This window comes from Tachypleus tridentatus, chromosome 3 (assembly GCF_004210375.1).
Source record: "Tachypleus tridentatus isolate NWPU-2018 chromosome 3, ASM421037v1, whole genome shotgun sequence".
Taxonomy (NCBI): domain Eukaryota; kingdom Metazoa; phylum Arthropoda; class Merostomata; order Xiphosura; family Limulidae; genus Tachypleus; species Tachypleus tridentatus.
The window spans coordinates 81,884,806-81,912,328 of NC_134827.1; the positions used below are offsets into that span (position 1 = coordinate 81,884,806).

Consider the following 27,523-nt stretch of genomic DNA (forward strand, 5'->3'; position numbering starts at 1 on the left):
GAATAACTTTCTCCTGTACGTAACTAAACATCCTTTCTTGTCCTTTAGGAGCAGGAACTGTGAATAACGTCATCCGTGACCGAAGCAATTTTCAATATAATTTCACATTCTAAATATTGCTCTTTTAAACAGTAGCGTGAGACGTGTGAAACACACATATTGCACATAAACCATTAAAGATATTTATCGGATTTCCGGTGTCAAAACGTACTCTACCGTCTTGTATAAGAATAAAGAAAACTGTGCCAGTGTATGAGATTGGTGATTTAAGTTTTATCGTATAAATAACACAAATGACATCAGAACACAAAGTTTTGATATACATGCAATTTATTTACAATATTTTAATGCAATATAAATGTAAACAAAACACACCGTATCTAAAGAAGAATTCTCTTCCAACATTTGTCTTTACTTAAGTACATTTTTACTCTTATGTGGCTCGCTCGTTCTCTCTGGGCAGGACGTGATTTAGCACTTAGCGTGTTGGATTGTGGATTCGTGGTTCGCATCCCATTGCAGAAACAAATCGCGCAAACACTATGTGGTTTTCAGTATACCGTAAGAGTGATGGTCAAATGATGTAATCATAATAGTCCAAGAGTTGGTAGACAAGTGATTTAATTATAATAGTCTGAAAGCAGATGGTCAAATGATGTAATTATAATAGTCTAAGAGCTGGCGCCCTTGTGATTTGATTATAATAGTCTAAAAGCTGACGGTCAAGTGATGTAATTATAATAGTCCGAGAGTTGACGGTGGGTGTTATTGAGCAGCTTCCTTCCCTCTAGTGTATCAGTTGAAATCTAGGGGCGGTTGCTGTTACATAAATATTCGAAACAAATAAACTAGTGTTTATTTACTTTAAAATTTTCATTCACCCTAACGAGTGATTCAAATTATTATTAAAGGATTATGACAAGTACATACTTAAACACAAATCTGTTAAAAACTGAAGTTGTATCCAATACATCTAGGTGAATATTCACTATTTTTCAATGATGCACACATTTATAACAGTAAGTACTAATTCATAAACTGAAGTTTTCATTAACTTTAAAGAATTTTCCTTTGAGTTAATCAAATAACTTTAGTGTACTCTTTGTTACAATCATTTCAAGAATTTTTTTCTGTTGATAATTTGACAGCACACTTAAAAAAAACAACTGACAACCAACGTATATTGACACTGATAAAAACAATATAGATGACAAATTTTGAACTAAAGAAAGGAAGGTTAAGATAAATTTCCTCTGAACAAAATTTAGTTCAAGATCTTTATTAAAAACAGCTTCTTTTTCACTAAATCTACTTAACAATGATTTAAAAAGTGATGACCAGTGTAAAAATTAAAAACTTTAATTCCTGATTTATCATTATTTTAAAACACTGGAACTTAATATTGTGGAGACACTAAAACAGTTCAAAGAGTAAACATTATCTTAACAATGGTGTTTCTGAAACAAACTCTGAACACAAGTTTGAGATTCATACACAAATGACAAAGTTGATAACAATTTGGAACAGATTGTAGCATTTGTTGTTGATCTGTTAACACTGTTCAAGTCTTGTTCTTTAGAATTCTGATGGCACGTCACCTTGAACAAGGTGCAGGAGCAGGCATATTACTTCATTCTACAACTCTGGAATGGTCTTCCACTTCTATAGTATCATCTTCACAATGTTTGGTTCTACCTGTGTATTCAGAGATTCTCCTAAATCAGAAAAAAAAACAAAAAAAACGTGCTCAGTAATAATAGTAGAAAACTGAATATGAAATTACATTTAATAAATTGTGAAACAGACTTCAGGGAAAGGAACAAAACTATGTAACAGCACCAATGTCATTAAAAGAACACACTGTAAATATAATAATCAATTTACATTTTCTTTAGTTTTACTTACACAGTATTTCATTAAGTGTGTGTGTGTAACATAAGTGTTTATTTTGATTTCCTGCAGTATTCTTGTTCTAAATTCAGATTGGCTCCCGAGACCTAAAAGGTTGCCGACACCTGTTCTAAAAGATACGTGAAAGATAGAAGTTTGGTTAAAGATTTTAAGTACTTATAAACATTCAACAAAAGAAAACGTCAATGTTATAATACAAGACAGTTTAAAACTGTTGTCACCAAGATGGTGTAAACATTAAGTATATAAACAAAAATAAATAATTTGTTTAAGATTTAACAAGGTTTGACCTTTGAGGTTGCAATATATCAAATGTTAAGTGAAAGAAGAAATTTTCTAAATAACATAGACTTTTGCAAAGTTTAAAACGTACTTGTTCTTGTGGCACATATATGTATGGAAACTGTATTCCCTGTTGGACTTCATTGACCATAGATATTTGATTAGATGTTATTATCAACCTGTTCACTTACCTCTTAAACAGAAAAAAAACTCTGCCTTGTTCAAATTTTTAAATATTACCAATCTGTGAAATGATGTTCTAAAATCATGGTGTTTCCCTCCTTCCAAGATATTTTGCTCTTTTCAGTTCTTCTTCAATAATCACATCATTGACGATGTGATTTTCATGTCTAATCTGTAGTTTCACAGACTTTGGAATGTCTGGTATTAACCAACAAATTAGAGTTGTCATGATGAATACAAGACACTAAAAAAAGGAAAAACATAAGTTTCACTGGAGCAGTTTTTAAAACATAATCCTTTTACATAACACTGTTTAACCAATACAGATTATAAAACTTTATGAACAATGATTAAATCATGAAGTCTTCTTAAATTACTAATGAGCATGTACAGTCATTCAGAACAGTATCAGTGCTACATAATAAGAAAAACATTCTACTGGATGAACAGAAGCCACAAAAAAATCTAACACTTATAGAATTGGGTAATAAAAAGGATAGTTTATTAACAAAAATGATTAATCAATCCATTTTGTGAAGGATAACTTAGTAAATGTTACTGAAACTTTTAAAAACATTCTAGGATTGTCCTGGCTGTATTAAAATGTATTACCTTTTATACTCTATTTATGTTGCTTCATTAAAAACAACTGAACATAGTTATAATGTTTATACATTTTCAGTCTCAGTAAATGTTAAAAAGTTTCCAACTCCCTTGAAGTTAATTTAATACAGCAATTCTCAACTGGTTCTGTGGGTTTATGTACACCTAAACATATATTTAGCTTCCTCAAAAAATTTAAATTACAAATAAAGGTGTTTTAATAAAAGCTATTCACACTTTATATTTGTTTTGAAAACTTTGGTTAAATAAAGTCTCAGGTTAGTTCTACAATTAACATTTAAAAATATTCTATCTTTTGAAGAAAGAAGGTTGTATTTTATGTCCTTAAGTGAAAGCTACTGTTAATTGATTTATTTTAGTATAAACTAAAAATAAACTGCAAATGTAATTAAGTTTAATCAAAAATAAGATCTATAATTTGAAAAATTGTTTCCAACCACAAAAATAGAAACGAAAACCAAGCGAGCTGTAGCCAGCTGCCAATATAACGTCTTATATTCATATTTGTTGCTTGCTGTTGGGGGCTCTCTATAGTCTTGGTACCTGAAACCATGAAATAAAATGACCTTAAAATAGAAGCCAGCATTTTAAACAACTTATTTTATAGTGGATGTTTTGCATTTCATAAAATTTTAACTATACCTTAAAATTGTTATCTGTACTCAGACAAGTTTTTTAAAATAAAGTTAACTTTCTAACTTAAACAGCTAAGTACATTTTGTGCTCTTATATGAACAGCAATATCCAAGTTTGTTAGCAATATCAAATTGTTAGAAATTAATTCTATAGTTTTCTTCCAAAAAAGTTCCTTTGAAATCCTATTGAGTGAGGAGATGTTGTTGGAATTTTGTGGCTCTGATGTCTGGGAAATATTAATAGATTTGTACCAACAGAAAAGAAATAACATCATCGAAGGGTTTACTCTTCAAATTCTATTGTGTTTTATTTAAACAATATTTGTGTATCAATCCTGAAATACAGTCATTGAGAGAGTCGATGTAGTTGATTCAAATTTTGCTGAAGATAAAATCAGTAAAGTTCTCTCTCTTGAAGATGTATAACTTTTTTACTGCACATAAAACAGAATCTAGAAACAATCCTTTCATCTTCCTCGGAGAAAAATGTATTAAAGTTTTGTACAAATGTTACTTCTTTCAGAATAAAAAATAAAACTGATGGTGAATGTTATGAAATCTCTTGTGATTATTTTTAATGTTTATAAAAGGATAATAAAATTTCTGTTTAGTACTATGAATAATTATGTTACATTAAAAAATATTGCATAATGCACTTGAATAGAATTGTAAAACAACTGTTATTTCTAACTAACCTACAATTAGGTTTATAAAAAAACAAAAAAAACAAATTAATTACAGCAACACTTTTGTCGAAACCCATCAGGCTAGCTTCGTGAAGTATTGGCTTTGACTGCCGAAACAAAAAGAAACTTGCCTGATTTATGGATAGAATACACTCTTTTATTAGTTATATAAATACAACCAATTGTCCAACAGCAATATAAATGAGAATTACACAAATTTCTTGAAAACAGAAGATAATACAAGGATTTGTCATTTGGGTTGAAATTTTATATTCTGAGTTGTTAGTATCTGCTATATATATGTTTCTAATTGGTTGAACAATCTTAAACCCTCACAAGAGGAGAGAAAAAAAAAATATTTGTAAATGAAAAGTCAGAGCATCACCAGATTGTGTAGAGAAGTATATTCATTTTTTAACTTAAGAATTAAATCTTATGTAATACTAATATTTAAGTTATAAAGTATCTTGTTGTACCAAGTTTAATAATATGTATTATTTTAAGTAGTTTAATCAACCCTTTATTGTCTCCACCCATATATCTACACATGCTAGATATCACCTACAGCATTATATATGCACATGCCAAACATCATTTCAATCCATATGTCTATGCATACGAGACATAACCTTCATCGAAATATCTACGCATACCAGATATCTTTTCCAATATGTCTGATCATGCTAGACATCATTTCCACCCATACATTTAACATGATAGACATCATCTGTACCCATCTATCTTTGCATGCTAGGCATCATTTCCACCAACTTATACATGCCAAATGTACCATGTTGCATTCAACTGCCTTGAATCTGGTTCATTGTGGTAAAAATGTTGTTGCAATGATGAAAAATACTTTCATGGATGATAACTTTGAAACTAACTCAATAAAATGGTTGTACCTTGCACAATTTGATATCCCATGTCAATAGGGTTAAAGTTTGAATCTACGTAAGTTTGAATCTGTCAGTAAAAGTTTGAATCGGTTGTAACTTGTTCACTTTGATGTCTCACGTCAGTAGGGTTAAAGAGACACCACACTGGTTCTTAATCACACATACATTGTTTTCTATGCTCTGTTAATTTGAAACAATAAAACAAAATTAACACTTACTTGCAGTATTCCACACTGGTGTCAGGTTCAGAAAGAATATTCAAATCACCAGGAAAGTCACTGATGTTGAAATCTGACAGAGTAAAGTTCAGAAATCCATTCAGTGACCCATCTGGTGAAATGAAAACTTTATAAAATGTCTCCTCTATAAAACTTGATGTAAAGGCAATAATTAGTGCCTGAAAAGTAAGAATATAGAATTAACAGTTCAGAAAATAACACACTTTCTTTCACCTTAAATAATATACTGTAATATTATTTAGTTTGATTGTGTAAGAGCAAACATTATTAAGTTTCACACTATTAAGTATATTGGACAATGTAGAAGAAAATATTCACAAATGTAAATGTCATAGTACACAGTTAACTGGGTTTGACATTGTGGATTATAATAAAATTCACTGTGTTAAATGTCTATTGCATCACTAACCATGCTTGATAGTACAGAAAATAATAGCACTTTCATCTTAAATTTCTTATGACATTGTTACTTTTTATATTAAATGAACATCAATTTACTATATAGAATTATTATACTAAATAATTCCAAAATAAAGTAATACACTGTACTTCAAGTGATCAGAAAGGTAAAAAACAATTTATTGTTTCTATTGACATCAATATGTAATACATTATAAACTCCTGTCTCTTCATAATAGTAACAATTAAGTTTTTATATCACATCAAAATTGTGATAGATCAACACCATGACAATTCTTCAATGCACAAAATTTCGTCTTTAATTAATAACAACCAATGGTCAGTAGGTGTAAACTTGTAAACTGACTCACAAAAAAGAAATCACATCAATGTATTTTATAAACCCACTAAAGGTGCTTTAGAAAATCACTGCAGAAAGAACACAAGTACACAGAAATTCTAAAAGAGATCATATTAAGTTACAGTTTTGGAACTGACCTATACTTATAACATTAATTACATTAATTTAATAATCACCTTAAACATCAAACGTTTCTCAAAATAATTTCATAATTTAGATAAAATTTGAAAGGAAATGCAAAGAGTTTATTTCACTTATAATGATTCTTAAGGTGTCTCACTCTAATATCATACATGCGTATGAAGTATTCCTTTATCACTGTAATCAATGTATGTGATATTACTAACAGTTAGTATAAAGAACAAGTACAAACATTGCTCATAATTCTCTGTACTTACATTTGTGATGACAGAAATCTTTCCAACAGAATTAAGAATTCTGTACCATATTCCTATCAAAATAGAATCAACCTATTAGGATAACTGGAATATATTTCAATAACTTTACTGTCTAATCTTTTTATTATTTTTTTGCTTACAAAACAATTCTCTTTCATTAACATTACATTCATGTATAGAATGGATTATATATATCTCAGCTAAGTTATGAATTAATACTTATCACTAAAGACTAATCAGGAGTTATTAATTAACTCTAATAATTCTTCTCTGTATATTTAGTGTAAAAAAATCAAGGTTTGAAATAAAACAAACTTCAAAGTATGAATATTAGATTACTTCACTATCTGGGTAACTAGAAATGTCATAATGAAAATACCTAAAAGGCTAAAATCCAAATATTTCTTACAACTGATTGGTTCACACATGACTGTCAAATGATTGTTATTATTTACTAATGACAGTCCTCACTCAGTTAATGGAAGAGTGTTTGTATGTCACAAAGAAGTTGGGTATCACAACATTATTGTCTACATTTTAAGAGCTTCAGACTGTGATTTCTAACAGATTTACCATGATACATTTGTTTTAGTACCTACATTTATTTCAATATAGTTTTCCTTTTTTGCATGTGATGTATATTGTTGGCTGTGTATTGCACAAGTCCCATCTGTTCTTGAAATTTGCAGAAGAATCTCAAGAGTAAGATTTAATATTTATTTATTTTATGAAAACACTAGCATCTTCCAACTTTGGTGAATATTCTAGAAACTCACAATATACTATATAAACCAACATCCCAAGAGCAGGAATAATATTATTAGTCAGTTAAAGTCAGTGTGATATAGGCCTCAGAAGCTATTATTGTGATTAACACCAATTAATCATAAAACTACAAAATTGGGAACCAGGTATGCAGTAGATTTTGAACATTACAAACCATTCAATTTCAACACATTAATTTGGGATATTATTTTTTCTACAAGGACATTAAATAGCATCCCTGGAAAAAGTCAGTTTGTAATCAGTGCAAAGCCATACAAGATAGCCAGCTTAAGTGATGTGTGACAGTCTCAACTCGGATTGAATTTGCTTGTTATGGGCCTGAACTGTCGATAAAATATCGGGTTCTAGATCATATATAAAACTCAGTATTGTTTCTAAAACTCTTGTACCTAAACCCTAATTTGTAATAACTATAATTATAATTTGTGTCGTTTTTCTTTTTGCATATTTTAATATATTTGAGTCATAATAGAGAACAGTACATGCCAATCTTGTTGAGAAATATCATATTTTAATACATACTAACATTTAAATAACAACTAAATTCAAATTAGTGATTATTTAGAGCAATAATACATAATGTATGTAACATAATAAATCAGAGACTTGTCTGAAATAAAAAATATGTAACATTGTCAATTTACTTTCTTCTTAACAGACTAAAACTAAACAGCTTGCTGTATTCACCACACTGTGCACTCACCAATGTTCTTAACTCTTTCTGCAACAGGTCGTCGTAAGAAAGTGATAAACTTCCTAGCATCGAGCCTGATTTCTGTGATGTTGTTTATTAAAGCAAATAATGGTGCCAGAGGAAATGCAACCACAAAAATTGTGACAAATCCAAACTGCAACACTGGAGAAGGGAACAAATTACAGAAACGTTTATTAATTGAACTGTACATTTAATGTTTGAGGAAGTTTTTATGATTTAGACAGTTAAATATATTAATGTAATTCGTGGACTACAATAACAATAATACATGTGGTGACTCCTTGGAAGTATCACACTTTATTACACAGAAATTCTAACCTTATGGTGTTGATTCAGGTCTAGAGGTGGTTGAATAAGAGATTTAATTTCTAGTTTGACATGAAAGTCAAGACAGAAACATTAACATCAAAATCAAGTAGCATATTAATAATGTTTCATTTAAAAAACAAACAAACTAAAACACAGACAAGGACCTTTAAAATTGCTGTTCCAAAAAATACTAATCATTGAGGTGGTGTAGCTGTTTTACAGGTATTTAATAAATGTTTCCTCTATACATTAAACTGTTCTGAAAAACAAGCTGAAACCCATAACATTAAAAAAAAATTTCTTTGTTTCTTGTTAAATGCAAAGTTGTACGATGTGGAATTTGACCCATAACCACAGCGGGAATCAAATGTTTAATCTTAGCATTATAACCCTTCAGGCTAAGCAATAAACACAATTCATATCCATTTCTACATCATCAAAACATTCTAAATGCTGCTCCAACTACGTTTTCACATACATTATTATCATATCACACATTTCATCTTTACTGTTAATTATACATTATATATCTAAAAGTATTTTAAACTACGTTGGAGATACTTAAAATAATTATATTTCATTCATTTCCATAGTAGTCAGTTACTCAGTTAACTACAATTAGAATAACTTGATTTTAAGGCTCTTGAATGATGTACAAACTACAAGGTCATTGTTAAAGATCTAACATTTTTCACAGACATGGAAAAAGTACCATTTTAATCTGTTCAACTTTTTATGTAGAACATATGTATCTATTAATGTAATTATTTTCACATCATTATTTTAAACTTAAGCCTTACCCATTTCAAGATATTCACTAAAAAGACCCAGTTCTTCCTGGTTTATTAAGTTGTAGTCACTCTCCCACTGAGTGGGTGCATGGTTTTCATGAGCACACTGACCCTTTTTATGCACTGACCACTTCTTGTAAACCCGTAACAGCCATCTAGATAAATACAAAAATATTTTTACCTAGTTTTAAAATAATATCAGTTTTTGTTGTTGACATGAATGTATAAATAGTTTAATTTTACATACAATCTGACATACTACATGTTTGACTGAACATTAATAAACTATGAATCTTGAACATATCAAAATCACTTTTTGAAAAAAAAAGTACAACAGTTCTAATATCTCAAAATGAGCCAACTGTCATAGAAAATGTTCTTACATGAAATTATTACAATAAATGTCTATTTTAACTAAAAAACTTACGGAACACCCATTTCCACCACGGCGTTAATGAACTGCTTCCCTGCCACAATTATAGCTAACTGCAAAGAGAGTTCAAACAAACACCCTCCTGTTCCACACTAGAAAGAAATGTAGAAAAACAGTTTCAAAATTACTGTGGCAATACCACTTTAAAAAATATCTCAGAAAGGACACAAGACTGAAAAGTACAATAAGATACAAGTTAGTGAGTGAGAGCACTAATAACTTGCCCAGGATCAAATGGTCCAAAAAAATAATGTTTCAAACCTCAAAATTTAAAGAATGTGTGCGACTAACATGAAAAACTTTGATTGATTCTTCATAGTTTAAGTTTCTCATGACAGGCTCAATCCCAGGAACTGACCTAACAATTATTCTGTGCTTGTTATAGTATTACAATGTATTCACATCATTTGGCAGGCTTTAAGTAAACATAAAAAGTTTTTTGCACACCAAAGATTATATTTTTTGATGAAGTATTTTCACTAAAATGTATCTGTGAATACTTACATATGTATAGATGAATAAATAGAGAATTTCTGTTTGCTAGTCTGAATGTTGATTTCCATGTTTAGCTTAAAAATACTTTTCTTAGTCTCAAAAATTTCAAACCTTTTCTGTAATATCTAAACCTAAATCCTTGTTACTGGTGTAACCCATGAAGCAGTGAAGAATGACTGTCTGGAATGACTTTAAATTGTGATATTAAACTACTTATGTTTATACTAAATAGTTTTATGCTCATAATAGTGTGTGTATGTGTATACATTGTTAAATGTTATTGTTTTATTGCCTTTATAACCCCTAACTAATTACTATTCATGCCTTAATAAGTTGTAAATCATGTGACAAATATGCAGCTCTTGCTATGCTTTTGAATTCCATTATGCACGAGCTACTCATGAACATTTTTAAAATATTACTATTATTATTAGTTTTTTGTTTGTGTGTTTTTTGGTGTGTTTTATTTTAATTTTGTGCAAAGCTACACAAGGGCTATCTGCACTAGCTGTCCCTAATTTAGCAGTGCAAGACTAGGGGGAAGGCAGCTTGTCATCACCATCCAGTGCCAACTCTTTCACTAACAAATAGTGGGATTGACTGTACCATTATAACGACCCCACGGCTGAAAGGGCGAGCATGTTTGGTGTGACGGTATTCAAACTCGCCACCCTCAATTTACGAGTCGAGTGCCTTAACCACCTGGCCATGCCAGGCCTATTATTATTAGTAGTAACAGTAGTACTTATTTTACTCAATCTAACCTAACTGATCTAAAGATATTTCTATTTTTAAACAATAATTTCCCATGGCAATCAAGGTTAAATTGAAAGCAAAATATGGAATTTTATTTACAGGAAACATTGCAATATGATAAATCACTTGACAGATGAAAACCACGGCTTTCTATTGGTTTTTAAGTAATACTGAACTGAGTGGCTTAAACACTTATTGGTAATTTCTAATAAAGAGGACGTCACAAGTGGGTGTGGCAAGATAGATTTGATTTCATGTCTCTGGAACCAAATAATATCAAACGCTATGAAAATTATAGTATGCCTTAGTGAAATTATATAATAATAAGTGATTTACATTAAATTTCATTTTCTACTTCTTGGAGGGGTGGTAAATAAATTAGAGAAGAAAAGGCCTAGAGAGAAAATGTTACAATTCTTACACTAGAAAATTCTAGTTTTTTTATTTTAAATATTGCCTTCTGAAAGTAAAATCTTTAAACTTGTATACTATTAAAATATGGATTAAGAGCTATGTTTTCAGAGTTTATTTATTAGTATATCATGAAAAGAAAATACTTTAATCAACTTTTGAATGTAACTCACTAAAACCTTAAGACATGCACAGAAAAAATGTCTACAGAAAAGGGTTAATATTGCTATTTTTCCCAGCCAACAGGAAGTGTTCTTTGAATAAAAATCAAGATTTCATGTTTTTTTACCATGAATTTATGACTTCAGGTCCCAAATACCAGTGCAAATACAGGACTTCTTATAGTTATTTGACTGATTGCTATTATGTTATTGAGCAAAACATTGTCTAACCAGGTTTCAGATTGAGCATATACATATTGATAAAGTAGGTCATAGATCAGTGTTGTCTGTGTAAAGTAGATTACCTCAAACAGTGCTGGTTAGTAAGGTCATGTGGGAGCTTATGTACATATATCAAAATGCAGTTTGTTAGAACAAGAAAGAAGTAATTTAGGTATGTTACTTTCTAATCTAAATTACATTTGTCTGTGTATAAATGAATAATTATTACTGATCTTGGATCTTATCTAAGCCTAGATCTATACTACTGCTAGTAGCAATAAAACTCAGGCCTAAACACAGGTCTGAGCAACACTGAATGATATGTGCAAATTGGAGATAGTTTTACAATGCTTTATGTTTAGTGTTGTTTCTACAACACAGTGACAATGCTGGATACTTATAATTTCTTGGGATAAAATTTCAAAAAACCAAAAATTCTTTTGAATATGTCTAAGAGACAACTTAAAAAAAGAACATTGGAAAAGAAAATCACAAAAGTCCTTAATTATAGAACATATTTAGTTTTATAGATACAGTATAAAATCAAATCCTATTTGCAAATTTCAACTTAAACTAAGAACAAACAACACAATTATTAATAAAATATTTCCTTCAATGTTTCAGTTACTTTTTAACTTATTATTTAAATTCTTAACTCATAATATCCTTACGTATTTAGAAGTTAATTAAGTTAATGGCCATTTTGGCCAACTGACCACCATTTTGCATACAATCTTCACATGACTATATCAACTTTAAAGACACTTTACAACATTCATGTTTCAATATTACCAGGAGATATAAATGAAAGTCTGAAAATGGCAAGTTGTCTTAATTATTTTGGTAGTGCAAAAGTAAATAAAAAGGTAGGATTTTATAAATAATAAACTGCAAACAACAACATGATGTTATTTATTATGACTTAAAGAACAGAAAAGTGACAATTACATTCCAGTTTTAGTTTCTTAAAAATTACAAGATTACTGAGAAATTAAAAGCCTCTAGAAGGCTTATTTTCTAAAGTTATCTAAAAATAAAAGTTAACATTTTACTTAAATTGAAAATTGTTTCCAATAATACTTACCATCCACCAACACTCTAGCTAGAATCTCACATTGATAAAAGTGTAGGGGGGCAGTGCAGGCATGATCCACACACAAAGCATTTGTATAGAACAGGAATGTACCAAGAGAAAAGTGGTACAAGAGTGTGGAAATTACACCCTACCTCTATGAAAAATATGCTCTTCACTTGGAGCTTTGTTCCTAAATCAAAGGCAGAACAGAATATGAATAATCATCAAGTAGGCCACCCTGACCAGACAGCCAAGATTCTATGGCTCAGGGTTGAAATTAAGGGGTTGTAGTACCTATATCCCATGTTGCTGGCTATGGTTATCAGACCACAATGTTATATGTGTATATATACACACACACTTTAGATACCAACATGTAACCAAAGAATGTTGCATTTGGCACCATCAGAATAACGACACGAAAGTAAGCAACACTTAACAAGTCCAAAAGGTAACACCCGAGGCTAGGAATAATGGGATCCCATATGTCATACTCAACAAATGAACAGAACTCATCTGGTAAGGAATTATGAACATTTGTTTTCAGTCTCTAACCAAGTGGATAAGGTGTATTCTACTTAACCCTGGAATCATGTGGAACCTGCACTCAACCAAGGACTTACAATGGAATTGCTTTAGTTTCAAAATTATGATATAGTGAACCAACCTCCATAAATGATAACCAAAACTGGCACTGATCAAAGAGAAGGGTTTTGCACTCCCCAACTAGATAACTGTATGCAAAATATGAACCAAATTTATGAGTAGGTTCCCAGGAAGGCTGGAGCCACTCTTTCTGAAAGATGAAAAAAAACATCTAGAAACCCTAGAAGGAGGACCCCTGACTTTGCCCTCTTCTCCAAGAGTGGTTGAACACACTCAAAAACTTTGGTGGAAAAGCCTCTTGTCTGCCACAGATTCTCAAGCTTCACTAATACAGCCTGGTGTGCTAAAATGCACTGGGGAGACCTGAAAAACAGAGCTCTGGAAACTGTGCAATAGGGGAATCAAGTTCCCTACATTTTTTCAAAGCAAATCAATCACAATTTATTCAATATGAAGATTAGCAAGATCCTTTTAGCTGTATTCATGAATGTCCATGAGTGGCAATCCACAATAAGATAATATCATCTGGTAGGTGCCTAAATGATCTTACAGGGCACCTCATTTTGACAGAACCTGTTGCATACTGGTGGTAGTAATTATAATGAAAGTAGTTGCTAGTATCAAGTCAAAAAGAGAAAGCATACTTGCCTCAGAAGCACTCACCCCAGAATGAGATACCATGAAAATAAAGGGACCCTGAAAAAATAAAAGAGTATATGATTGAGGAAAATACTCATTTCTGGTAAAAGCCTAGCAGATGTGGTAAAAAAATATACAGGAAGTACTGGGACACCATCAGAAGAGAAATTGGCCAGATCATGTAAACAAAAGATAGGAGTGTAATAGAAGTATTCCACATACCAGCCGACACAATGTCTTCAAAGAACCACTGGACCGAGCAGCTAATGACACTGGATATTGAGAAATAGCTACAATGTCAACAGATGTTAAGTATGTTTTGGAATTATTATACGGTACTATGAATAAACTGTGTACAAAAAAGAAAATTTAAATAACAGTTTAACATCTGAACTTTTATAAAACAAAAAACTGACAATGTTATACATACTTCCTCTTGTCGATATCCAAACAATGAATTGTAATGTCCTGGATACCCAACAAACCTGTTGCATCAAAAGATAAATTTTAACATAAACAACTTTCTTCACATGTAACATAAAGATAAAAATAAAATCTAAAAAAGTCAATTCTGTATTGATGAACTATTCACACTTTCTCCATTGTCCTTTTTCATTTTAAGTCTCCTAAAATCTCAAAGGTAAAACCACAAGTTTGTGGGTAATTAAGCACAAAGCTACACAATGGGTTATCTGTACTCTGCCCACCACCAGTATCAAAACCTAGTTTCTACCAATGTAAGTTTGCAGACATACTGCTGTGTCATTGGGGTAAGAAGTACAAGTTTAGGACATTTTTAAAAAATAAAGAATTCTATGCCATTTCAATAAGTTATTATTAAAATTTCCATGACCATTTAATTCACTGTAAGCACAATAAATGTAAAAAACATTTTAGCTTGTTATATTTAGACTTGTACATCAATAAATTATATTATTCAGCTAAAACATTAATTTTATCTGCAATATTTATAAATAAAGGGCCCTCATAATGCTAAGTTTATTTTAATGAACAAAAAATAATGTGCTTCAATATTTGATTAGTTACCTATAATCTGAATTTGAAAGGGAATACCCTTTATTATGGTGTTACAAGTTTGTTTTATTGCTTAAAACATTTTTCTTACATATGAATTGTAATAATATCTTTGTATTAAAAACTAAAAACCAACAAAAGTAGAAAAAAATGAACACATAAAGGTAAATACAACAGTTTAGCACATTGCTTCAACAACTTAATCTACTTCAACCTACACATGCAGATATTAAAATGTTTCAAAATCATGTTACATGTGATTTTAAACACTTCTATGAACAGTAATAAGTTAGTCTACAAAACAACTTGAAAGATTAGTTTTATAACTATGTATTATCAGCTGTCTTTTAGTACCATTTATTTTGAGTTCACTGTTTCTTTTTTTTGTAAACAACTTCATTTCATATTTTAACACAAATTACTCACCTTCCTTTAAAAAATGCAATGTAAAAAACTGATGAATAGTAGTTGACAAACTTCAACATGTACATCTTCAAAGTCAAACTATTTTCATAATCACTTTGAGTGCGATGTATTTCTATATACAATATTTCAGAACAGTATTTACTATTTTACAAAAGAATATTAACATACAGAAAAAGGTTGACATAAATAAAAAATGTTTGATAAACTACCTTAACACTAATGACAACCAATTGATAATACTATTAAACTCCTCATTTAACATCCATCATGTCAGAGGTTTTTAGAGCTCTTAGGTGAAACATTAAGTTCTATTCTTCAAATCAAATCTTTAGAGTATAAATATCTTTCTGTCTGAAAGTGAATTATTTCTTATTTACAAAATTCATTATTTTCCATAGTTATAAATATCATTCTACGTCTGGTTCAGGTCCAGCTTTTAGGTGACTCTGCTGCTGTCACACGGAGCAAAGATATTTCTGCAATGTAGTTTTGAGTAATTAGAAATACTACGGTCAAATATTTTTGTATTGAGGGAGAGGAAGTCATAATAAAATACAAATCATAGGAACTGAAGACGAATTTTCCGTATTGTTCTTAATTTGTCCATGATCTAAATAAATGTTAAGCCTTATCTTAGCCTCCACCATTTTTTTGTTGTTGTTGTCAGAAGTAGGATACCAATGACTGTTGATCAAGACAGTTGTGGTCTAGATACACTAGTTTCCATGAATTAGCAAACACGAACTACTTCTCAAGCCAAATCATTAGGAAACACAAGTTAATTTTAAATCAAAATGATTGACTTCATTCCATACTGTAACAGAAAAAAAGAGCTTTACATTCTAGTTTTACAGTGGAAATATCTTTTATGGTAATTTTATACACATTTTAGTAATCTTTGACAATTTTAAAATATATAACATGCAGTACTGAAGCCAATTTATGTAATATCTCTACATCAATTGACTGCATTAACAAGAGATGTTTTATTGTTTATTGTAACATGATTTTATCTCAAAATAAAATTCCATATTTTAAAATTTATTTTATTAGTAGCCTTCATACACAAGTTTATAAAAAATTATGTTGAAACACACATATATCCTTAATATAAAATGCATGGGGTCGGTTTATTGGACAAATGCCATATTACAGATGGAATGTTCACTATATTTCTGAATTTATTATGGATATCTACACAAGATGTTGCAAGTTGTTAGTAGAATGTACAAGTCTGTTGTATGCTAAATATAAAACACACTGGAAAAGTATTTCTAATCAAGAAAGGATGACAATCTGAGTTACATATTAACATGTTGATGTTTATGTAAAGACTAAAAATACTATATCCATGGCACTGCTTGCATATTGTGCTTGCCTCTAAAATGTGTATTTACAAGTTTTCCTTTTCAGTATCCCTGTACACTGTATATGATATTTACTGTTCTTCATCATGAACTGTCATCAAATCAAATACATAATACCAAATTAAAAGTTACAAATAATCATCTAACCTTAAAATTATCATAAATATATTTATATAAATACTATACAATTTTTCATGTATTTCTGCATATATATGTTAGCAATGTGAACAGTTTTCACTGCTTTGATCACAAGACTATATGGTATTGCAACTAAATATACTTTACTGTGTTTCACACTGACCCACTAGTTTATTTAACAAAACACTCAGACATGATCAATAATAAAACTAAGACTGGTAAAGTGATAAAGTGTGCTGTTAGTGATGTTCAATATACTTTTACATAATTACTTTCTAATGTTATTTTAATACATTCTGTACAAACAGAAAAGTTAATTAAAAATTCAGATAACATGCATAATGTGGCATAAATTAATTTTTTAAAGAAATAAGTTCTATTTTGAAAAGTGTGCATAATTTGGATTTATTCACCAATAAAATGTATATGTTTTTCAAGATGTATAAATTATTCTGATAAACTTTGTGTGACTGCAACAGTATTTATCTAGCACTAAAATAAATATGGATAAGAACTTTTGCAGTCAGATTCTGGTTAAATTTTGTTATTCAAAATGATGAACAAAACATACAAAATAACCTATGTTCATTTGGAATTGCCAATATTAGAAACAAGTAAAACTCACCCAATTCAGTGAGGAAGGTGGCTATTCTTCTATAAATCTAGAAAAGGTTAATAGTTAGTCAGTTGTTTCAGAAAGAACATCTACACTAGCCATCCCTAACTTTAAACTGATAAGACTATGAAATGGCACCTATTGCCAATTCTTTGGTTACTCTAATCAAATAACAGGATTTGACAATCACTTTTACAACATTCACATAATCTCAAGGTTGAAGGGCATTTTGCTGCAACAGGATTAGAACCATAAACCCCCAGGTTCAGAGTTCAGAACACTGACCACTAGGCCTAGCATACAAATAATGAAACAATACCAAAATGTTTCAGATATCAGTGTGATATGAATATGGTAATTTTATCCCTGGTTAAGTGTTCTTTCTCTTTTGTTTTTTTTTACTCTGGCTTGTAATTTTTGGAGTTTAAATCAAGTTTTTCTAATTCAAATTTATACATGCCCAGCCCAAAGGTAAAAGAACAAATGCATGATCAACGTACACTAATTCCTGTGCCTAGTATTTGACCACTCAATGATGATGGGTGTGTTTATAAAAAACTGAAAAGTTATTTGGTTTGGTTTGTTTTGAAGTTTGCACAAAGTTACACAAAGGCTATCTGCACTTGACGTCCTTAATTTAGCAGCATAAGACTAGAGGGAAGGCAGTTAGTCATCACCATTCACAGCCACACCTGAGGCTACTCTTTTACCAATGAATAGTGTGGATTGACTGTCATATTATAATGCCCCCATGGCTGAAATGGCCAAAACTGAAAAGTACTACTGAAGATCTTACAAAACAAATATATAGTAGTGTTACTTGCATCTGAACTTAAATACTGAGGGTTTGTCATTATTTTAATAATCTCTCTGGCACGCAAAATATAAAGATTTTCTTATGGTTATTTTGGTGCATTCATAAAAAAATTCCAAGCTATATTAATTTCATTCTTGAAAATACAAACATGAAAAAAAAAAATTACATTATTTACAGCTGAAAAGAAAACAAGAAACGACCTTAAAAAATTACAAGTAATTACATATAACATTTCCTTTTAGTCATTAAGAAATCAAAGTAAAAAATAAATAAACAACAAAACTAATATGCTTACATACAACTATATACATATATACACACACGTGCCACTTTAAACAGGTACTTGATACATATATATACATATATACACACACACTCTTATATACACATATCACTATAAGCAGGTATTTGATCCATATCATCTTCAATAAAGCCATAAAAAGTACATTTTACACAACTAGAAATAGGTGAATTTCATATCCCTAATGTTTCTCATTTAAGTGACCTACCAGGTTAAAGGTCATGATGCATACAAGGTTCAACAGTGCAGCTGTCACAGAGGTAGTAAGAGATACCATGCTGGTTAGTGTCTGATTGTCACTCAATGTGAAGTACAGAACAGTTTGAATGGATATTCTGTAAACAATCACACCAACCACAGCAGCAATAGCTATTGTTATCTAAAGAACAAAACATAATTTAATTCTATAAAGAATCACTGCATCAAGACCTACTGTAACACAGAATATGTATGTAAATTTAAAATAGTTTTAGGGAACTTAAAAAAAAACACTTTGCTGTAGCAAACTATAACTGGAGTCTGGCAGTTAAAGTCCAGATTTCTTCACACAGTTGGAGGTTATTTGTCCTTTTATGGAGTGGTTCACTAAGTCTTTGCCTAGATTTTCTAGGCAGCAAATTGTTTTGCAGGATATGATAAAACAAAAACCATGAAATCTGCAACTGATCAAACAACTCTAAAGTTATGCTTTTCTGTGGCATCTTAACCCATTTTATAATTACTAAAAATGGGCAATTTCACAATTTTTTGTTTGTCAATGTTTGGGACCTGTACAAAAATATCTTTCTACCAGCTACCATGTAAATTGGTCAAAATATGGCTGAGTAAATGATCAACAAATATCTCTAAATTGTGCTTTTTTCAGATCTCTTCCTGCCTCCACCCCCCCCCCCAAAAAAAAAAAAAAAAAAAAAAAGATTCAAAATGGGCAAATCTAGCTATTTTTGTTTGTCATTGCATTGAGCTCATGAATATTTACATTTGTGCCAGTTGACTTCCAGACTGCTGTAAATATAACCACGCAAGAGCCCAAAATATATATTTTTGGGTTGTTTGGCATCTGACCCCTTAAAAAAGCCTAAATAAAAAAATGAAAATACTTACTGGACATACTGGATCAAAGTATGACCCTACCAAGTTTCAAGATAATCTGCCAAGATATGTAGGTATGGCAATCGACTGAAAAGAGTTTGGAAGAAGGTGAAGCAACAGAAAAACTATATCTCTTTCATGATGATGAGGAACCCACATCAAGTAAAAATGTATCTCAAGATGGCTGGTATGGGTATTAAAACTTTTTCTTAACCTGAAGGCCTGAGATTCCTAAGAAGGTGAAACATTGTTTTCTAATTTATTTTAATAAGAGTTTTAATATCCATACCAGCCATCTTGAAATACAGTACACCTATCCGTGGAGACAATTATGAGAAATAACTGTTTTGTATACCATACTGCAAAAAATTGGAAACTGGATTCACTGAAAATAATAAAAAAATCCTCCCAAGTTTACAAAATGCATCTTTTAAAAACAATTTTTCTTTAAACATAGAACCAAAATCAATGACCATGAAGTTATAAGTCATCTTAATTTAAGAATGCAGCCTTACTCTAAAACAGTACCACCTGTGGTACTGGGATGTCTCTTTAAGCCTTTGAGTAATCTCTGATCATTTGGGAAAAAACCTTTAAAAGTAGACTCATTCTTGAAACACCACTGAAAACTTTTCTTGTAAATAGACTGGACCACCAAAAGATTGATAATAAGCAAAATACATGATTGTTGAGACAAAGTTAAAATTTCCTTACTTAATCGTGTTATTTTTATTCATGTTATTGTTACACAAAACTACAGCAAAATCGACTGAGCATTTTCAACCACAACATAGAAAGATATGCTGTATGGAATGCTCACTTAAAATCAGTTAATTTTCAGTGAAAGATGCTTTACGTGGTTATAAGTGCATAACAGATACAACGTTGTTCCGAGTGACTGCTTTCATATTGGACTCACGTTAAACAAGTCACAAAACCTTGATAAATAATTACTTCAAAAGACACAAATCTTTATTTAAAGAGACGTTTTAAACACACTTGTTTTATTTGAAAGGGCTGTTTTCCTACTGGAATAATTTTATACGTGTCTAGTGGGGGTCGTGTCTCACTCTAAACACATATTTTCTCATTGTTGTGCACTAAAAAAAAGTCAACATAGCAGATAATTAAAAACTAGGTATTTAAAATCCACAAATAGAGATCACAAAAAAAATGTAAGCAAACAAAACTGTAGATCTATTGCTGACAGCTTAACTCAAGCCACAATTAATCATTTTGATTCCACTATAAAATTATTTCAAATGATATTTATTTTGTTACAGGACTCCACTGAGATTTCTGCAAGAAACTGACAGTACTTTTGAACTTACTTCCCATCCTTAATTATGTCATGCTGTGAAATTTTCTGAGTCCTTCATTTTTAGCCATCAAAAAATCCAGTGTTTTACTAGTATGTGCATTAGTTGGAAACTACAGCTTGTGCATTTTCTAGTGTTTTTATTGGAAACAGATACAACAAAATTAGGCGATTCTGATGATGGATATTGTTATTCAAGCCACTGTTGTTCATCATTACTCAAATTTATTTCCTTGGCAACATTTCAACAGCTGTTTGACACTGGATGATTACCATAACAGATGCTACTATTCAATATCACATCGGTAATTCTTTCTACTGTTTTTTGTACTTAGCAAAAGTCACAAGTACATATTCAGTATTTATTACCACTGCATATATTACTCTTTCATATAGCTATTGCAATTTTAAACAGGTAGTGGTAGTAAAAGTTATTGATAATTAGCAATTTAGCAAAGTGTGCCACTGAGAGAATTATTTGTGTTGCCTTTTTCTAACAAACACTTGTACACAGCAGGCTGTTGAAGAACAAACATATTGTTATGTAAACCTATCAAAGTAAGCATGTGACTGTGTATGTTTATGTTGCACTAAACTTTGTTGTATTTTTTTAAAAGAAACATTATTCCATTCTGATGAGATTCCTTTGTTACTGTTCATCTTTTGTTATATAATAGTTCAAGCTGATGGAAGCTACTCATTAAATTTGTGATCATACAATCTTTGCCTTCACAATGGTCCTTTGAGAACAATTTTACAGTTTGTATGTTACAGGTGTATACCAGTAAATATGTTTATTTTATCTTGAATATGTGTCATTTATTTTAATATGTGGTGGATAAGTGGAACATAAAGCACAAGCAACAGTAAACTGTCAAAAATTATGTAACATTCAATTGAATTCACATGCACTTGTGAAGTTTAGAATGTATTCTCTATTAATGAATATTAAAAAAAAACATCTTAAGTAACAATATAATTAAAACTCATTCTAGATTGTCAGAAAAATAAAGAAACAACATGAATCAAAATGCAGAGACTGTATTGTCAAGCCTATAGCCAAAGGCTCTAACAAAGTAAATAAATACAGCTGCAAGTAATGTCTGTATTATTTTCTTAAGATTATTATAAATCTCTCTATTAACTCCATGCCTACAGTACTTATCAATTTTAGTGGGGACAAAATAGTTTGTTTACTTTTAAGAGTCCCGAGTTGTCAGCTTGAAATGACAATTTTATATTTTGATTCAACTTTTCTGATGATCCATACACCCCTTCCCAAATTAATAATTTTAATAATAAAGTTCACATACACATATATTCCTGTATACAGATAAATTTCTCATTCCCACTGAATACCAAACACCATCACTGTGTCAAATAGTCTTCATTACCTACTGAACCTGTTTCTAAAGTTCACTGTTCTCAAAATTGGTTCTTCTTTAAATCTGAAATCTTAAATGTTCACATAGCTCTAGTGTACACACCTACATACTCAAATTAATTCATAAATAAATACTCACAAGTAGTAACACCACAGACCAGGAAAATATGGTACACGGTACTCGTCTCTTCCAAAACGAAACACATGGTTCGTTTACCTGTTACAGTGTACATCACAGAAGCATTTAGAAAAACACATCAGTAAAAAACTAAGTAATAAATTTTCATAACTCGTAAGAAACAAAGTTCAAACACATGCCCTTAGAAAAAGAACCAGAACTGATGAAAAACTACTGTAATATTCCTTCTGAAGTTCAATTTACATTATTTTTGAAGGGGATAATAAAACCACAACTTAGGCATTGGAACATCTAACTTGTTTGTTTGTTTTTTAAAAAAGGGATAAAATAAATGTAATGAACTTTAAATTATTTGCTTTGTTTTAAATTTCACACAAAGCTACACGAGGGCTATCTGCACTAGTTGTCCCTAATTTAGCAGTATACAACTAGAGGGAAGGCAGCTAGTCATCACCACCCACTACAAACCCTTGGGCTACTCTTTTACGAACAAATAATGGGATTGACCATCACATTATAATTACGAGTCGAGCGCCTTAACCACCTGGCAGCCAGGCGGGGACTTTAAATGAGAATATTTGAAACAAGCATAAAGTTGACATTTTAAACTTTCAATTTCAAACAATGTTCTACCAAGATCTTTTAAATTTTGATATTCACATGTATTTTTTATACTCTGCTGTCTTTTAAACTACATGTAATGCATTTACACTGAATTATTTTTAGAAAAGTGTTTTATCACCCTTTTAAAATTGTACCTCTGAAGACCATTTACTCAAAATAACTGCATTTTTCAAGAAGAATAAGGCATTTTTTAAGTTTAATAATTTTAAGAAAGAATTTATACAAAAGATACATCGCTTGTTAATTTTGTTTGATAGAGTTATTTAGTTACAGTTTTGTTGTAAAACCAATACCAAACACTTTTAGTGTCATCATAAAACTTATAATCTGATAATCAACTACAACATTGCAAAATCATCATCAACAGATAGATCTAGACTTGTATAAAAACAAGACTGGACAAAACAAAAGTCAGATGTTTGTTTTGATGTTTATTATAAATTGATAACTGCTGTTCTTACCCCTGTAATAAAGTTTACTTTCTTTTTTCTTTACTGTTGATAATTTGGCTAAATATTCTGGCCTTGGATGTTCCTGGTGATATAAAAAAAACACACATTATGATCAAGAGTTCAGGTAAAACATCATATCTGTGTGTTAAGAAATTTACATTTTTAAACATGTATTTTTGAGAAACTTTCTCAAAAGAATAACTTTAGGGAACATTCAAACATTATTTTTATAAATCAAAGTTTGAAAAGATGTTCAAAGGAAAATACTAGAGAGTAGCTGTAAATATCATACTGGAAACAAACAAACTTGTCCTGAGCACCCACTCAAGGCAGGAAAACAAGGTCATTAACCCTTTCACATCAAGAAGGTCAAGCTGCATATGTCACAACCTTTACAGAGTTAAATTCAAAATTTAATTAAACTAGTTTATTATCGATGTATACAAGTAAACTTTGCATCACAATGTAATTACTGAATCAAATTTTAATAGTATTTAAGTTCTTAGATTCTTCCTTTTTTATAATTTACTTATCACCTCTACAAGAATTGAATAATTTTATGTAAATTAGTTATTATAAAGTAGTTATTTTACGGCTTTCTATCTTATTCGTTCATGATGTCATACACTAGGAAATTAGTCATTTAGCACGCACACAGCTTCTCTTTTACAAGCTGCCAATAGTTCTCTATGATGTTGTATATCCATAGACTTACCACTATATCAGCAAGGGGCATTTAGTGTGGTAGTGCCATTAGTAAAGAACAAAAAAAGATGCTGGTAAACAGTACATTTTATGTTTTTCATGAATATTCTTTATTTATTACTATAAAAGTAACTAAAATGAAAAAACAAGAAAGTTGTTAGGTTAGATTAGCTAAAATAATGAATAGTAATAAGAAATATTCTTCATATTGTTTAATGTAATTCAAAAGGGTAACATGAGCTGAAGGTTCACCAAGTGATTTAAAACTTGTGAAGAAGGACTGTTTGTTTTGAATTTTGCACAAAGCTACTCGAGAGCTATCTGTGTTAGCCGTCCTTAATTTAGCAGTGTGAGACTAGAGGGAAGGCAGCTAGTCATCACCACCCACCGCAAACTCTTGGGCTACTCTTTTACCAATGGATAGTGGGATTGACCATGACATTAGAATGCCTCCACGGCTGAAAGGGCGAGCATGTTTGGCGTGATGGGAATGCAAACCCGCAACCCTCAAAGGAAGGATTAATAGTTAAACATGGTTCAAAAGTCAATAAAACTGTAAGATTAAGAAGAAACAGAAGATGTATATTGTCACAATTTGTTGTCATTTTAGCACAATAAAAAAGTAATTAACAATTATTTCATAATTTTATGGTGGTTATGAGGATGTTTAGATTGGCTGATCATTTGAAAGTTACAGCTTGTAAAATAACAGATAAAATAAACTTTTTACTGACAGCAAACATCATCTGATATTTATGAAGGAGGTTTAAAGAACTACATAAGTGAAATTTGAAAATTTTTAAATGAAGTATTTTTAATCTTAACATGAAAAATCACTTTGCAATCATAACAGTCAACACTGACAACATATAATTAAAATACTTGTATGATTACTGTCAAATTTGTCATGACACAACTAGTACCTTCACAATCACAATAGGTATACTGCCATGGTTAAAAGTTCATGTCAAATACACAAGTCCATTGTGATAAATTAATAACTGAAATAAAAGTACACATTACCTCTAAGGTGTCAAAATTCGTTGCATCCCAATGGTGGGTGATTTTTGATGAGTATCTTTTCCACAATTCCATAAAGATAACGGCTGAAAGTAAATAAAAACAAAGTGATAAAGTTTATCATCACTAAAGACAAAAATCGCAACAGAATACAAATTACTCTTTAAACTTATATGGCTCATGATAATTTATTCAACTATTTTTGTTCACCAAAGTGTTAGTAATAATAAACTTTGTAAAGTGTTTTCTTTTTTCCTTGAAAAGTCCCAAATTACAGACAAGATATCTCAAAGTAATAACATGCTTTTGGAATTAATTTGAAGTGTTTGATGTGAGACTTCAGTAATAGAAGTTTAAAGTCTTGAATGTGTAGCAAATTTGATGTGCTTTATGTTGGTTTGAAATTAAGACCATTTCAAGTATTGCAGGTTGGACGTTTTTATGTTGAAGTAACCCTTTTGCTATGGGCATCCATTACCACACATATCATGAGGATTTTCTTAGTGAGTTACTTTCCCAAAATTCAGGTCCTTTGTAAGGTCAGTTTTATGTTACTGGATATGGTAGCATGAGCATACATGCACCTTGTCATTGTAACTTCTACACTGTTATCCAGACACAGTTGAAAGATCAATATAATAAATTTATATATGTACGTGGTGTGGACAAGAAAAGTGGCCTCCTCGAAAATACTGTTAATTTGTTATATATTTTATTTGATAATAGAAAAATGTGTTAAATGCACTTCACAAGATCTATTCCAAAATAATATCAAATAAATTAACATTTTCAAGGGAGAGGCACTCTTTTGTCCTCCCCTTCTATATAAATGTATAATGTTATCAAATTTAAGCTATTTTATATGAGTTATAGTTTGTAGTTATTCTAGAATGAAAAAAGGCATTATTTATATTAATTTCCTAATTGTTTATAGTGGTCAAATCTATCAAGCCCATACAGAGTTTCATTAGTAAAAATAACAGACAAAACATTATGTTTTTCTTTGTACAAAAATGTTTGATAATTATCTGAGGTTATAAAAATTTTATATGTAAAATTTGAACATTTTCTGATGCACACAAACATTTTTAACCTTAAAATCAAAATTACTATGCATGTTAGATAGTCAACATGCTAAAAGAAAATAGGCATAAGAAAAGCGTAACTTAAAAAAGTCTTAAAACTAATTTACAAAAAATTTGATATTTTGTGTATGAAAGCTCTAACAGAGTCTGAAGAAGAGAATATTATTTATATAACTTTAACATGTAAATCTATATAATACTTACCCCAGAGTGACATAAAAACAGCAAAAAATACAGCAGCACCATTGTCAAAAAGATGTGTAATTTTGACAAAAGTGCATGTCTGTCCTAGCTGTTCATATTTACATCCTTTTATGTCACACCGAGGACATAAAATTACGTCATTGTGGTTCTCACAGACGTCCTTGCTGTAAAAAAAAAAAAAAATGCAATTTTGTTTTAAATTTATAGAATAAACACAGTACAGTTGAACATTTAAATCAATCATAATATACAACTATCAATTTCAATGATAATGCCACATAAACTAACTAATTAATTGAAATTATGTTTAAATCAATTTGTCACAAAAATTATTGAAAATATTTTTAGGTACATTAATGGTTAAAAACATATCAACCAATAAAAATTAATGGTTCCAATTATTACTCTTTGCAATTATTCCAGCTACAAATGTCTTGTGCAAAATAATTAATTAGTTAAACACTGATTAATTAGTCCAGTGATTAATTACTTAACACATTCCATCAATTACATATCTCTAAATAACTGATTTATTTGAGGTATAATTTAGAAAATGATCAAACATGAGTTATAAAAATAATAAACTGTTTGATAACTCTTTTAACTTTTTTCTCCCCTAATTCATACCTGTGAGCATCACCCACCAAGGTGAAGAACCCATAGATGAAACACAGCACTCCTACTGCTGAAGCTGGGATCAGCATACAGGTATAAAATCCCAGCCAAGCAAAGTAGAGGCCAATTTTCACTCCAAAATATTCCCTGAAAAAATTGAAAGGAACAA

General features: G+C 30.4%; 1 pseudogene across 1 annotated transcript; it reads right to left on the reverse strand.

The window, feature by feature from the left end:
* Positions 1-1,269: 1,269 nt before the first annotated feature.
* LOC143247348 (anoctamin-2-like) lies at positions 1,270-27,523 on the reverse strand (annotated as a pseudogene). Its single transcript, XR_013026522.1, has 17 exons — positions 27,367-27,523; positions 26,740-26,903; positions 25,454-25,536; positions 23,735-23,807; positions 22,650-22,727; positions 18,925-19,095; positions 17,608-17,644; positions 15,478-15,589; positions 14,447-14,501; positions 9,646-9,743; positions 9,228-9,373; positions 8,107-8,259; positions 6,618-6,670; positions 5,439-5,617; positions 3,438-3,543; positions 1,906-2,620; positions 1,270-1,715 (listed from the first exon to the last, which is right to left on the reverse strand). The product of XR_013026522.1 is annotated as an anoctamin-2-like (transcript).